This window comes from Pinus tabuliformis, chromosome J (genome assembly GCF_031772625.1).
Source record: "Pinus tabuliformis cultivar Carrire ecotype Pingquan chromosome J, CPIR1, whole genome shotgun sequence".
NCBI lineage: Eukaryota > Viridiplantae > Streptophyta > Pinopsida > Pinales > Pinaceae > Pinus > Pinus tabuliformis.
The window spans coordinates 1240979410-1240993252 of NC_142295.1; the positions used below are offsets into that span (position 1 = coordinate 1240979410).

The window sequence follows — 13843 nt, forward strand, 5'->3', positions numbered from 1 at the left end:
CTTGGTCTAGTGTAGAGTTAGGTAAAGTTTGTTTCTTTACTATGTACTTTTGTAACTTACAATCCGATGGTCACTATACGTAGTGATCCGACGATTCATTCTCTCCTCGGTATTACTGACACTTGATACGTGGCTTAACACCTGAATGGTCCATGATCTATATTTAAAGAGCATGGAGGGTCATTTGTAGGGGAACCGTTCATGAGAGAAGCTTATGTAAATTTTCATTCTTTTATTAATAAATTCTTTGAAGTGGCTGCGTTGGCTCAGGCCGTGGACTGTTTCCTCATTGAGGGTTTTAACCACGTCAAGAATACTGGTGTGATCTGTGATCTGTTTATGAACGGTGTCCTTTGGTGTTCTGTTTGAGGAACTTATCCTGTAAATTCATACATACAAAGAGTTACTTCCCACCACTATTTATGTAGGAGTCAAATTGTGAATGTGCAGACATCTCAATTTATTAGTTCCTTCCAAAATAGGAACTATGAGTTTAGCATTGACCAATGCGAATTATAATGTTTTATATAATTTTTTCATAAGCATAATTTGTGACTTGAGTGGTAGGTACTTGTTTTAAATGAATTGTTAATTTCACATTCAATACATTTATATATAATCAAAACTTAACCTCTTATTTTTTGCTGTTTTTTTTTGTACTTTCAAAATATACTAATTTAAATAATAATAAAAAAATGTTATTAAAAAACTACCTAATAGGTTCCCTACACATTATTGAGCTCTAGGCATGGTCTATATTGGAATTGGGCTTGAGAAATTTTGATTTTTAAATAAAGAGAATATTTTTGTCTAATACATCATCTTATGAATAATATGAAAAGTATTTGAATGGATTTTCACTTTCAAATCAAAGAATAACATATTTAATTTAAAAATAATTTATTTTAATGTATGTTAAAATCGCCCTGAATATGCTTTTTTGCCCTTAAATTATGGAAATTCCAGCTATATTTTTTGTAAATCCAAATAAAAACTGTCAAATTTCATAATTTTAGGTGTTCCACAAGTTTTTTATGTTGCTGGATCTATTTCCACCATCAAATATATGATTCAAACACTGCTTCTCAAAATCAAAACATAGCATATTTAATTTAAAAATAATTTATTTTACTATATTAAACCCCGCTTGATTAGTTGACTTTTGAATCAAGTGTTTCGAAGGCTTCCTCTGCCGGAGCGGCTCTCACTAACCGAGTGAGAAAGAATAATTTAATGGCAGTACTGGTTTTATGACCCTTTTTCGAACGCTAATTTAACTTGGGATCCGTTCGAGGGCTTGGTTTTAGGTTCAGGAACATGCATATAATTATCAATCAAATGAACAGTCGGAAACGCTCATGGCATCTTAAATTTCGTCAAGTCCTACAATTTCAAATTGTTCAAGTTGTCACGTCAAAATTGGGTGATGATTATATACTCTTAATATTTATCATTTTAAGCATTATCTAGAGTCATAAGTGTTAATTTTTTCACATATCAAGCCAAAGAATTTCATTTTATTTGGGAAGTACTATAAATTTCTAATTTTACATAACCAGAATCAAAAAGATAGTTAAGGTTAGTTAAGGTTTGTGAATGGAAATTTTGATTCATAAATAAAAAATTAATATGGAAAAATTTATGTGATTAATAATTTTATTTGAGAAATTTAAATTTATATTATTATAAATTTAAATAATTTAATAATTATAATGTATATCAATCATATTTATTAGTGTAATTATGTTATTTTATAAATTCCCTTCCACCTTATATACTCGAGAAAACAATATATACCACCACTACAATATATACTCCAGAAAACAATATATACCACCACTACAATATATCCTAAAAGTAAATAGGACCCTGACAGGTTATTTCTGATTATCCATTACAAACAATTGTGAACCCTCACTTCACACGTTATTACTGATTATCCATTCCAAACACCATGTGAACATATTTTTCTCTCTGCACATTAGCAGGCCCAATTTATCTATTTCAGGCAATTAGCAGTAACAACTAACATGTTTGTTCATACACAGTTCTCAAACACTTACTCGTAACAATTAACCTCCTGGCTCATAAACAGTTCTCCGTGCTAACTTTGACTCAAACTATATTTTCAAGATTCAAATAAATTCCATGCCATATCCTTTTACAATGGCATAAAATTTGGCCTGAAATTAGCATCACCTTGATGTGATGCATATTCTGATAAGTGTCATCTCTATCTCCCATAATGGAGGGTTGAGGCTGTAATAGACGAGCGTCCACCTCAAACGAAGCCAGTAGAAGCTGATCCAGAGTAAACATTTGAATACGAAGCAGGAGGGCGAGAATTAAGTCCCTGGTTTGATGGCGAAACTACATAGATGGCCAACGGCCTTGAAGAAGGAAGCTGCATCATCTTTTCACTGGGATTTATGAGAACCTGCAGCGCTTGTCTGATTGACGGACGCAGCTGGGGATCTGGATGTGAGCAGGCAAGTCCCAAAGTTAATGCTCGTTTCATCTGTTCTTCCTCAAAATCTCCATCCAATCTCGGATCCGCGGCCTCGATAACTGTTTCCTCCCGGTAAAGTTCCCAAATCCAATCCACCAAATTCCCCTCCGACAATGGCGGCTTTCGATCCACAACCCGCCTCCCGCATGCTACCTCCAACACAACGACCCCGAAATTGAAAACATCGGACTCTGCACTAGCCTTGCCGGTGTACCCACACTCTGGTGCCACATAGCCGGGCGTCCCCGCCAGCATCGTGGTGACAGCCGGATTCTTTTCGTCATGCTCAATCAGCCTGGCGAGGCCGAAGTCCCCCAGACGGGCATTGAATTCCCCGTCGAGCATAACATTGCTGGGTTTAATGTCCCGGTGGACGACTCTCTGCTCCCATTCTTCGTGAAGGTACAGCAACGCTGAAGCCAGCCCGCATAAGATTCTGTGTCTCCGGGTCCAATTCAGCTGGGGCTGATCCTGATTCTGATGGCTATCCCCTGGCTGCCTGAAGATGAACCTGTCGAGGCTCCTATTGGGCATATAGTCATACATGAGCAGCAGCTCGTCCCGTTGGTGGCACCAACCCTGTAACTGTACTAGGTTTCTGTGTCGAAGCCGACCTATGGTGATAATCTCCGACCTGAATTCTCGTTCTCCCTGTCTTGACCCCGCAGAGATTCTCTTCACAGCTACTAGTGTCCTCGCCCTGTCTGGCCCTTCCAGCCTACCTCTGTAAACGCTCCCGAAGCCGCCGGTTCCAAGAAGTTCAGTTTCGCTAAAGTCCTTTGTCGCGGTTGAAAGAAATTTGTAGGAGAATCGGTGAGGAGCGTACGACGAGGCCATCGTTCGGCCCTCCAATATCGCAAGCTCCCCGCTGAACAGCCGGCCTGAGTTCGCTCTCCGTTTTTTAGTTCTATCCATGAACCACGCCGACAATCCCAACAGTACGGCCACGACGATGATGGAACCGGTAAGGAGCCCGACTTTCAGCCCCCTGCTTGTGGATCCTCCGTGGGCTATGTTCAGAGACGACTCGGGCAAGATCTCCGATGTGAAATTCCAGTCGAAGATACGCTGAATCTCGAAAGAATTCCCCATTGCAGCCGAGAATCCCAGGTACGCCGATCTCGGAACGGTTCTTGATAGCTCGATTGTGTGATTTAAGATGAACGAATAGGGAACTGGTCAATCTGCATAGGCGGCAAATATTTGCAGGGTTTTGCTCCAGCCATCGTAATGGATTCGAAACCTTATTGGCCACCGCGATCTGATATCGATGCCGTTTTGACCGAGAACGGCGGTTGCGTCGGATTTGATACCCTTGACGTCTATACCGACATGGTTGTCGTCCGGATCGATTTCGTTCTTGAAGGTGTCGAATTCGATGGCTAGTTGATTCGTTGTGTTTCCATCTGTGGATGAACCGAACAAGCCCAGAGATCCTCCGGAGCTATCTGGGAGAAAGGATCCATCGTTGGGGACGATGATGAAGGCCAGGCCGTCACCGTTGAAATTCTTCAGCCCGTCCGGAAGGATGATTGTCTGAACGAAGATGGTGAAGGTGGTCGTAAATGTGGCCGGCCAGAGCGTGATGGGTTCACGGTAAAGAACCCTTCCGATGCACTTATACATGTCAGAATATTCATGGGAAGCACCAGATGTAGTGTTCGGTGATGGAGTGAGATCGATGTAACCAGCGGAAGAACTATAGGAAGCATTTCCCATGTATATCAACTCGATGCTGTTGTCGTTGCCGAATGATGGGAAAGAGAAACCAGACGTAGTATTTCCATGGGACTCCGCAAGGGACACCATAGCCAGGATTGGGAAGAGAAGTGCCTGTTAGGTATTTTTAATGAGGAAAATACCAAAAACCGAGATTCAAATTAAACACAGAGACAATGCTCTGTTCTTTGACTCTAGGATCTTTTATGCACAGGGAGACTTAAAAAAAATTACTGAGGAACAGAGTATTTCACCACCATAAAAGATTTCTATTCATTAAAACAAAAAAAACATTCACTCTGTCTCCATATGAGAATTTACACTGCTGGAAAAATTCCCATTAACATTTACTGTTGTAAAACCTCCATTTACATTCACTGGTGTGGAAAACAACTTACTGCTGTAATAAAAGGTTACATAAGTTTACTGCTGTAATAAAATTTACACAGACTTACAAAAACGCTCCACCATCTTCTTTATGCACTGCTGTGCAAAACCACACATGGTTTTTCGCTATGGCCAACACAAAAAAAATTACATCACTGGTTCCATTTCGCTGCTGCGAACACACACACATAAATTCCTCCCGTGTGCCATACAAAATAATACAGAGCACACTATATTTTTACTGCTCCATCGTTCCTCTTTCAAAAAAGTCAAATGCACGAGCCCTTTTCATTTTTTGAAAACAAAATAAAAAAACACACTTACTTTTACGTGCCGTAAAATATTTTTAACACCCATGCCTTTCTTTAAATGCGCCATACCTTTGATACATAAAAAAAACATTAAAATTTAATTCACCTACCAATCATAATAACCATGCAATAAATACTTTTACCGCGGTCAACCAAAATTTGACATTCACTCCACGCAATGCTTTTAATATAGGCTCGTATGCATCTTCAATCAATCAACGGACGAAAATACGGGAGCAGATCCTACGGTGGAGAAAGATATCGAAAGCCCTCACATGAGTGAACGATAGCTCCCGATATGTCAGAGTTGCCTACGTCAGGCGAGAGCCACGTGCCAGCACCAAAACGCATCGGAGCAAAACATACGGAAACAGCTTTTCGTGGGAAGGCGGTGCGATGAGCTCTGGCCGGTTTTGTGGTTTTCATGCTGGTGGTTTTGGGCTGCGGACGTAAGCAGCGTTGAAATTACGATTTCAACACTCCCCTTTAATTTCAACAGTTGGGCATTCGGTCATACCGAGACACTTCCTCAAAAATTCAAATCTTTTCTGATCCAGCGGCTTTGTCAAGATGTCTGCAACCTATTCTTGAGTCCTGCAATGTTCCAAGACAATTTCTCCATTGTTCACCAACTCTCTGATGTAGTGAAACCTTGTATCAATGTGTTTCGTTCTCTTATGAAACACTGAATTCTTTGACAATGCAATAGCTGAGCTATTGTCACAAAAGATCACTGTCGCTTTTGCCTGCTCTTGGCCTAAGCTTCTCAACATTCTTCTCATCCACACTGCTTGACATGCTGCTGCTGTAGCTGCCACATATTCAACCTCTGCTGTAGACAATGCTACAATGGACTGCTTCTTAGAAGCCCATGAAATGGCTTCTGAACCCATATTAAAAACATAACCGGAAGTGCTCTTCCGATCATCTACACTTCCAGCCCAATCGCTGTCAGTGTATCCAACCAAATCTGAATGTTCTGAGGCATGATATAAAATTACAAACATTTTAGTGCCTTTGACATACCTCAAAATTCTCTTTGCTGCCTGCCAATGTGCCTCCTTTGGCCTCTCCATAAATCTGGAAATCAAACTAACAACATACATTAAATCAGGCCTAGTTGCTGTTAAATACATAAGGCTGCCCACAATGCTTTTGTAGAGGCTAGGATCAAAATCCTTGCTGCTGTCCTCTCTGCTGAGCTTTAATCCCATCACTGTGGGAGTGATTGCTGCCTTGCATTCTTCCATCTTAAATCTGCCCAAAACTTGATCTACATATCTTGCTTGAGATATAAAAATTCCTTTTTCATTTTGATCTACTTCTATGCCTAAGAAGTATCTCAACAAACCCATGTCAGTCATTTCAAATTCATCCTTCATGACTGATTTAAAATTCTCAATAAGATAAATATCATTTCCAGTGAAAATAACATCATCTACATACAAGACAACAATTAAAATTTTACCATCCTTTTCCTTGATGTAGACTGTGGGTTCTCCTTCACATTTGTCAAATTCATTATCCAATAGATAAGAATCTATCCTGCTGTACCATGCTCTTGGCGCTTGCTTCAGCCCATAAAGAGCTTTCTTCTATTTGCACACTTTGTGCTCTTCACCTTTCTTCTCATATCCGAGAGGCTGTTCCACATAGACCTCTTCCATTAACACTCCATTTAGGAATGCTGATTTCACATCCATTTGGTAGACTTTCCATTTGTTTTGTGCTGCTATGGACAGCACTGCTCTCACTGTTTCCATTCTTGCAACCGGTGCGAAAGTCTCCTCATAATCTCTTCCATACTGCTGTTTGTAGCCTTTGACAACCAACCTTGCTTTATGCCTTTCAATCTTGCCTTCAGCATTGCTCTTGGTCTTGTAGACCCATTTCACACCAATGACTTCTTTGCCTTTTGGTAATTCAACCAAATCCCATGTTTTGTTTCTCTCTATGGCATTCATCTTTTCATCCATAGCTTCTATCCATTTTCTATCTTCAATTGCTTCTTCGAAATGAATAGGATCATCAACATGACAATACAAGGCAAATAAGGAATTCATTCCTTCATCATAAATGTCACTTAGATTTCTAAATTTCTTACCTCTTTCACTTGGTGTGCAAGTGCTTGAAGATGCACTTGAATTTCCTCCTTGTGGTGTGCTTGGAGAAGCACTCTCATTGATCCTCAATGGTGTACCTTGCTGTCCTTGTGTTGTCCTCAATGGTGTCCCTTGCTGTCCTTGTGTTGGCGCTGCTGTTTGGGGATGTATTTCAGCCACCTCCTCATCATCTTCATCATGAGACAAACAGTTTTTGACATTCACTGTTTTCTCTATGCTTCCATCCCAAGCTTCCTCTTCAATGAATTGAACATCCCTGCTGACAAAGAACTTCTTGGTAGATGGAATGTACAGCCTGTAGGCTTTGGATTCATCACTGTATCCAATGAAGATGCATTTCTCCCCTTTGCTGTCCAACTTCCTCCTTAGCTGATCTGGTATGTGTGCATAGGCCACACACCCAAAAACTCTCATGTGGGTGACTCCTTGTTTTCTCCCACTCCATGCCTCTTCTGGCACCTTGTTCATGACTGCTTTTGTAGGACACCTGTTCAATATATAAACTGCACAATGTACAGCTTCAGCCCAATACTCATTTGGCAAATGCTTTTCCTTCAGCATGCTCCTCGCCATATCCATGATGGTCCTGTTCTTCCTTTCAGCAACTCCATTTTGCTGCGGAGTGTACCGAGTTGTGAACTGTTTATGTATTCCATTTTCTCTACAAAACTTTAGGAATTCATTTGAGATATACTCACCTCCTCTATCAGTTCTCAAAACTTTGATATGCAGCCCGCTTTGGTTCTCCATAAGTGCCTTGAAGTTCTGGAATTTCTCAAACACTTCACTTTTGTTTTTAAGGAAATATATCCAAGTCTTTCTTGTAAAATCATCAATGAATGTCAAGAAATATAGGCTGCCAGCTAATGATGGAGCTTGCATTGGTCCACACAAATCTGAGTGGATAATCTATAAGGGTGTCTTTGCCCTTATGCTTTTCCCTGATGGAAAACTTTCTCTGTGTTGTTTTCCCAAAATACAACCTTCACAAAGGCTGCCCGGTTTCTCTATCAATGGTAATCCCTTTACCATTCCTTTCCTGCTCAATAAGTTTAGACCTCCAAAGTTTAGATGCCCGAATCTCAAGTGCCAAAACCAGTTCTCATCCTTTGGCACGCTTTGGAAGGCCTCTTGGGTGACTGCTGCCATTTCCCTTTTGTTCTTCAAGTCTGCCCTGATCCTGAGAGGGAACATCCTGTTCCTTGTCATCTTCACTTCAGCAATGCATCTTTTGCTGGGTGGTATATCCATGATGATGCACACATCATTTTTAAAGAAAACATTGTACCCCTTGTGGACAAGTTGTCCAATACTCAAGAGATTACATCTCATTCCGGGGACATAGTATACATCTGCTATGGTTTTCCTTTCTCCTTGATTTGAAAGTATTTTTATTTCTCCTTTTCCCATAACAGACACTTTACTATCAGTTCCTAGTGTGACTTCTGATTTCACATTTTTATCTAGGGCAGAAAAGAAGGCTATGTTTCCGGTCATATGGTTGCTGCAACCTGAGTCTAAAAACCATATGTCCTCACTATGTGTTTCAGCCATGTTACAAGCTAACAGGACATTTTCTTGACTGCTGTTTTCTCTTGTAACATTTGCATTTTGTCTGCTGTTCATATCATGCTGTTTCTTTCTACAATCACTAGCATAATGTCCATACTTTTTGCAATAATAGCATTGAACATTAGATTTATCATACCTTTGTCCTTGAGCCTGATACTGATCTCTTTGTTGGCTGCTGCCTTGACCTTGGTTCTGATTTTGATTGCTGCCTCTTCCTTGTGCATTTGATGGGCTGTTCCTTCCACCTCTGTTCTGGCTTCTGCCTCTTCCTCTTCGGTTTCCTCTGCCTTGACCTCTTCCTCTTCCAAAGGACATCTGGGTCTTGAAGGCTTGCTCAAGAGATGAGTTTTCATTCCTACTCAACCTCTGCTCATGTGTTAGCAGTGATGCATGTAGCTCATCAACTGAATAGTTTGAGAGATCCTTTGTCTCTTCAATGGTGGTGACTATGGCATCAAACCTTGAGGGTAGGACCCTCAATATTTTCTCCACTATTCTTCTATCTTCAATTGTTTCTCCATGAGTTCTCATTTGTGTGATTACACCAATCACATGAGTGAAGAATGATTCAATGTTGTCTGACTCCTTCATTTTCAAGTTCTCAAAATCCTTTCTCAGCAATTGTAGTTTTGCTGTCTTCACTCTCTCCATGCCTTGATAGGTTGTCTTGAGGGTTTGCCATGCTTCATTTGATGTTTTAGCTGCTGCTATCCTTGGAAATATACTCTGGTCTACTGCTAGATGCAACAATAAAATGGACTTTGCATCCTTCTTCCTATTGCTCTTCAGTTGATCTCTCTCTCCCTGAGTTAGTGCATTGAACTCATTTTCATCTGCTACTTCTTCAAAACCATCTTCAACTATTTCCCATAAATCTTGAGAGGCAAACAGGGCTCTCATAGTTATTGACCAGTAGTCATAGTTCTTCCCATTAAACTGTGGGAGCTGGGTGTTAAACAAACCCATACCAGTGCTTGTGCTAGCCATTCCTTGACTATGTATGTTTAAAAACAACTGACTGTTTCTTCAGCAACACAAAAAAAACTTTTGAAATACCTGAATCCTTTGATGTCTGAGTCTTCTATCTGTCTGAGAAGTTTTGTTGCAGCAACAACCTTCTCCCTTCAGCTTCTTTAACTTCTTTAAAGAGCCTAAGCCTGCTCTGATACCACTGTTGGGTATTTTTAATGGGGAAAATACCAAAAACCAAGATTCAAATTAAACACAGAGACAATGCTCTGTTCTTTGACTCCAGGATCTTTTATGCACAGGGAGACTTAAAAAAAATTACTGAGGAACAGAGTATTTCACCACCATAAAAGATTTCTATTCATTAAAACAAAAAAAACATTCACTCTGTCTCCATATGAGAATTTACACTGCTGGAAAAATTCCCATTAACATTTACTGCTGTAAAACCTCCATTTACATTCACTGGTGTGGAAAACAACTTACTGCTGTAATAAAAGGTTACATAAGTTTACTGCTGTAATAAAATTTACACAGACTTACAAAAACGCTCCACCATCTTCTTTATGCACTGCTATGCAAAACCACACATGGTTTTTCGCTATGGCCAACACAAAAAAAATTACATCACTGGTTCCATTTCGCTGCTGCGAACACACACACATCAATTCCTCCCGTGTGCCATACATAATAATACAGAGCACACTATATTTTTACTGCTCCATCATTCCTCTTTTCAAAAAGTCAAATGCACGAGCCCTTTTCATTTTTTGAAAACAAAATAAAAAAACACACTTACTTTTACGTGCCGTAAAATATTTTTAACACCCATGCCTTTCTTTAAATGCGCCATACCTTTGATACATAAAAAAAACATTAAAATTTAATTCACCTACCAATCATAATAACCATGCAATAAATACTTTTACCGCGGTCAACCAAAATTTGACATTCACTCCACGCAATGCTTTTAATATAGGCTCGTATGCATCTTCAATCAATCAACGGACGAAAATACGGGAGCAGATCCTACGGTGGAGAAAGATATCGGAAGCCCTCACATGAGTGAACGATAGCTCCCGATATGTCAGAGTTGCCTACGTTAGGCGAGAGCCACGTGCCAGCACCAAAACGCATCGGAGCAAAACATACGGAAACAGCTTTTCGTGGGAAGGCGGTGCGATGAGCTCTGGCCGGTTTTGTGGTTTTCATGCTGGTGGTTTTGGGCTGCGTACGTAAGCAGCGTTGAAATTACGATTTCAACAGTGCCAAAGCACAGAGCTCCTCCTTTGCACCCACCATGATAATCAGACTGCAAAATGAAACAGCAGTCGAGCAGAGCGGCTGGTTACTTATTAGCAATCACAACGGACGTTTGTATTCATCAATTAAAGCACAGAAAATTAGATCACCATAAAATCAAACAAACAAAAATGGGCAGAGCCAAGGGAGAGCTTTTCTTCCTGTATAAGTTTACAAAGGACGAGGGATATAATTATGATATTTCTTTCAAAAGTATTCATACTGAACCTGCAAAGTTTAAGAAACAACAGAAATTATTGAGATGCAGCCCTGCAAGAAAATCTCGTGCGGTGAATCAGGATAAATCCGTAAATTGCAATGGAAATCATACTCAAAAGTATAAGTATATAGTCCTGTCTCGGTTTGCGCCAAGAAATCTATGGGGCCAAACTTCTCCACCTCACCATTAGACCACAACCAAGGAATGGAATTGAAATGGCCAGTCTACCATCAGTCACATCTGGATATAGCCTAGTTGCAAATGCAGAGCCTGAATCTGTCACTTGCTTCAGCAAAGAACACGGTGGAAACGGTGGAATGAGGCCAAAGGGACCACGGAAACTCCTATTTCCACCACTATAGAAAAGTTAATGCACCCTGACATGCAAGGGGAATAGTGGCTGCCTTGCATTTATATTTCCCTCAAAGTTGACTTTGGCATGTTAGCAGTAAGGCAACCACTATTCCCCTTTCATGTCAGGGTGCATTAACTTTTCTATAGTAGTGGAAATAGGAGTTTCCACCCACGATGCCATGCTTAGAGTCAACCCTAATCCTAGCACGTTGGCGGCTGCCTCCCAGCAAATTTCATCAAGATGCCTTGAAAACTGTGAGCTATTGAGCTACCGGAAGAAACTGTTTCACGAGCATTTTTTTTTGACATCTTAATCAAAATTCTCGCGATTACATAATTCAAAGATTTTTAAGCCTCTTTCGAAGTCACCTCGGGGATATAAGTCTCCTGTTATCACGTTCAGTTTATTAGTTCCCATGAAGTCACAATTTCCGTTTCATTTTCATCCCGTTCATGGTAAAGTTCATTGGTATCCATCAACTCACAAGTTCAAACTTTATTGTGAAGTTACCAGTTAAAATTTCCGAAGAAAGATGAGAAGTTTCCATCAAGTCACATCTTCAAGGGTCAAGGGTAGAAGCAATTTTCGGAATAGATAAAATATCTCATTAAATGATTATATATGTATAAAATAAAATATTTTTTAATAAATAAAAAAATAAAATATCATTTTATTTAAATAACACAACACTACACTTACAAAACCAAGAAATTCTCGTGGGGAAATGAATATAACCATTAGCCCAACGATCTATGGCAATACGATATAATGAATGATAAAAGTGTAGACTCTCATGCCTATGCATTGATGAGTTGGTAAACTATTAGATCTAGTCATTGATGATTGCTTGGTAAACTATTAAATCTGGGCATTGATGATAGACAGGTGAGTTTTTAATGGTAAGTTCATGGCAATGTCCAATTTTAAAACGGTTGCGTGGTTTATTTTCTAATTGCAAATTAACATTTACAAGTGATTTTATACCAACAATTTACATGGTTATTTTCAAATTTACGTCTTTTGTCATTTGAATAAATTTTTATTAAAATATTTGTTTATTTATTTAATTTTATATTAACATATATACATGTATAGGATTGATTTGGTTTTGTAAAATCTAATTTTTATTTCAAAATTTAATTTTGAAGATTTTTTTTTTAATATATATTTTTAACTTTGATAGCACTATATTTTCATCATGTTTAATTTTTCACTTTTATCAGACTCAAAACTTTTAAGTTTAATAAAACTTCTTTTCTAGGAACATTATTAATTAAACTATCTAATTTTTTTTTAATATTTAACTAAAAATATTAATTAATATTTTATTATAGAATTTAGACTTGTGATCCATAGCATGTTTGTGATAGTAACATAAAGAATTATTTGTCTACGCATTTCGAACCAACCAATGTGGTTTATTGTCAGGACAACGGCGAGTTTTGACCATGGTCCAAAGTTGTTAAAAAACTTTTAATTAAATAATTTATATTATTATTAATATAAATTAATATTATTATTCCTATAAATAGTATAAATATTAGAGGAAATTACTATTGAAAATAAAATATTAAATTAAGATAAATCCCATAATATATTAATATAACAATTTTTTATATCATTAATAATAAAAATAAATTTTCCTTTCCAATTACCTTATTAAAATAATAATAATATATAATACTTATATTTCGATCCTTATCCACTCACTATATAGCTAGATATATCAATTGATTGGTTTAGTGAAATTTGATTTTTATTTGAAAATTGAATTTCGAAGATGCTTTGATTTTCTTAAGGATGTTGGTTAATATTTTGTTGTATTTTTTTTTGTAAGTTTAGGTAGGACCTTCTCATTTTTCGAGTTTTTACATGTCTGTTATTCACCCCATTTCCAGGGAGGGTAGCACAAGAATCGAACCCAAGATCTCCGATTCGGTGAGACTTCATTTCCACGGCCATTGCCACTTGAGCTACCCCATGCGGACAGTTAATATTTTGTTGTATTAATTACGTGTTTTTTTTAAATAAAAAATAAAAGATATTAAGTTAATTATCAAAAAAAATATTTATTTTATTTTATAATTCTATTTTGTATATTAATAATAAAAAATAAAGTTTTTATTTATAACTATCACATTTATGAAATGATTTTAATTCGAACGGTCATTTAAATTTTAAATTAGAGTGAGATGGCTTTTCTTTTTTCCATATATTTGGGAGAAAGAAAGAAAGTATTCTTTAGATCAATTTAAAATTAAGTTTTTTTAAATAAGTTTATAATAATGATCAAAATACTAAGATGATATAAATTTTAATATAATTTCAAATTTTATCCAATATCATTTTTTCATAAAAAACATTGTGAAAAACTTA

General features: G+C 37.9%; 1 pseudogene; it reads right to left on the minus strand.

Annotated features, from left to right (window-relative positions):
- Positions 1–2070: 2070 nt before the first annotated feature.
- On the minus strand, positions 2071–4358 carry LOC149231686 (L-type lectin-domain containing receptor kinase IX.1-like; annotated as a pseudogene).
- Positions 4359–13843: the final 9485 nt, after the last annotated feature.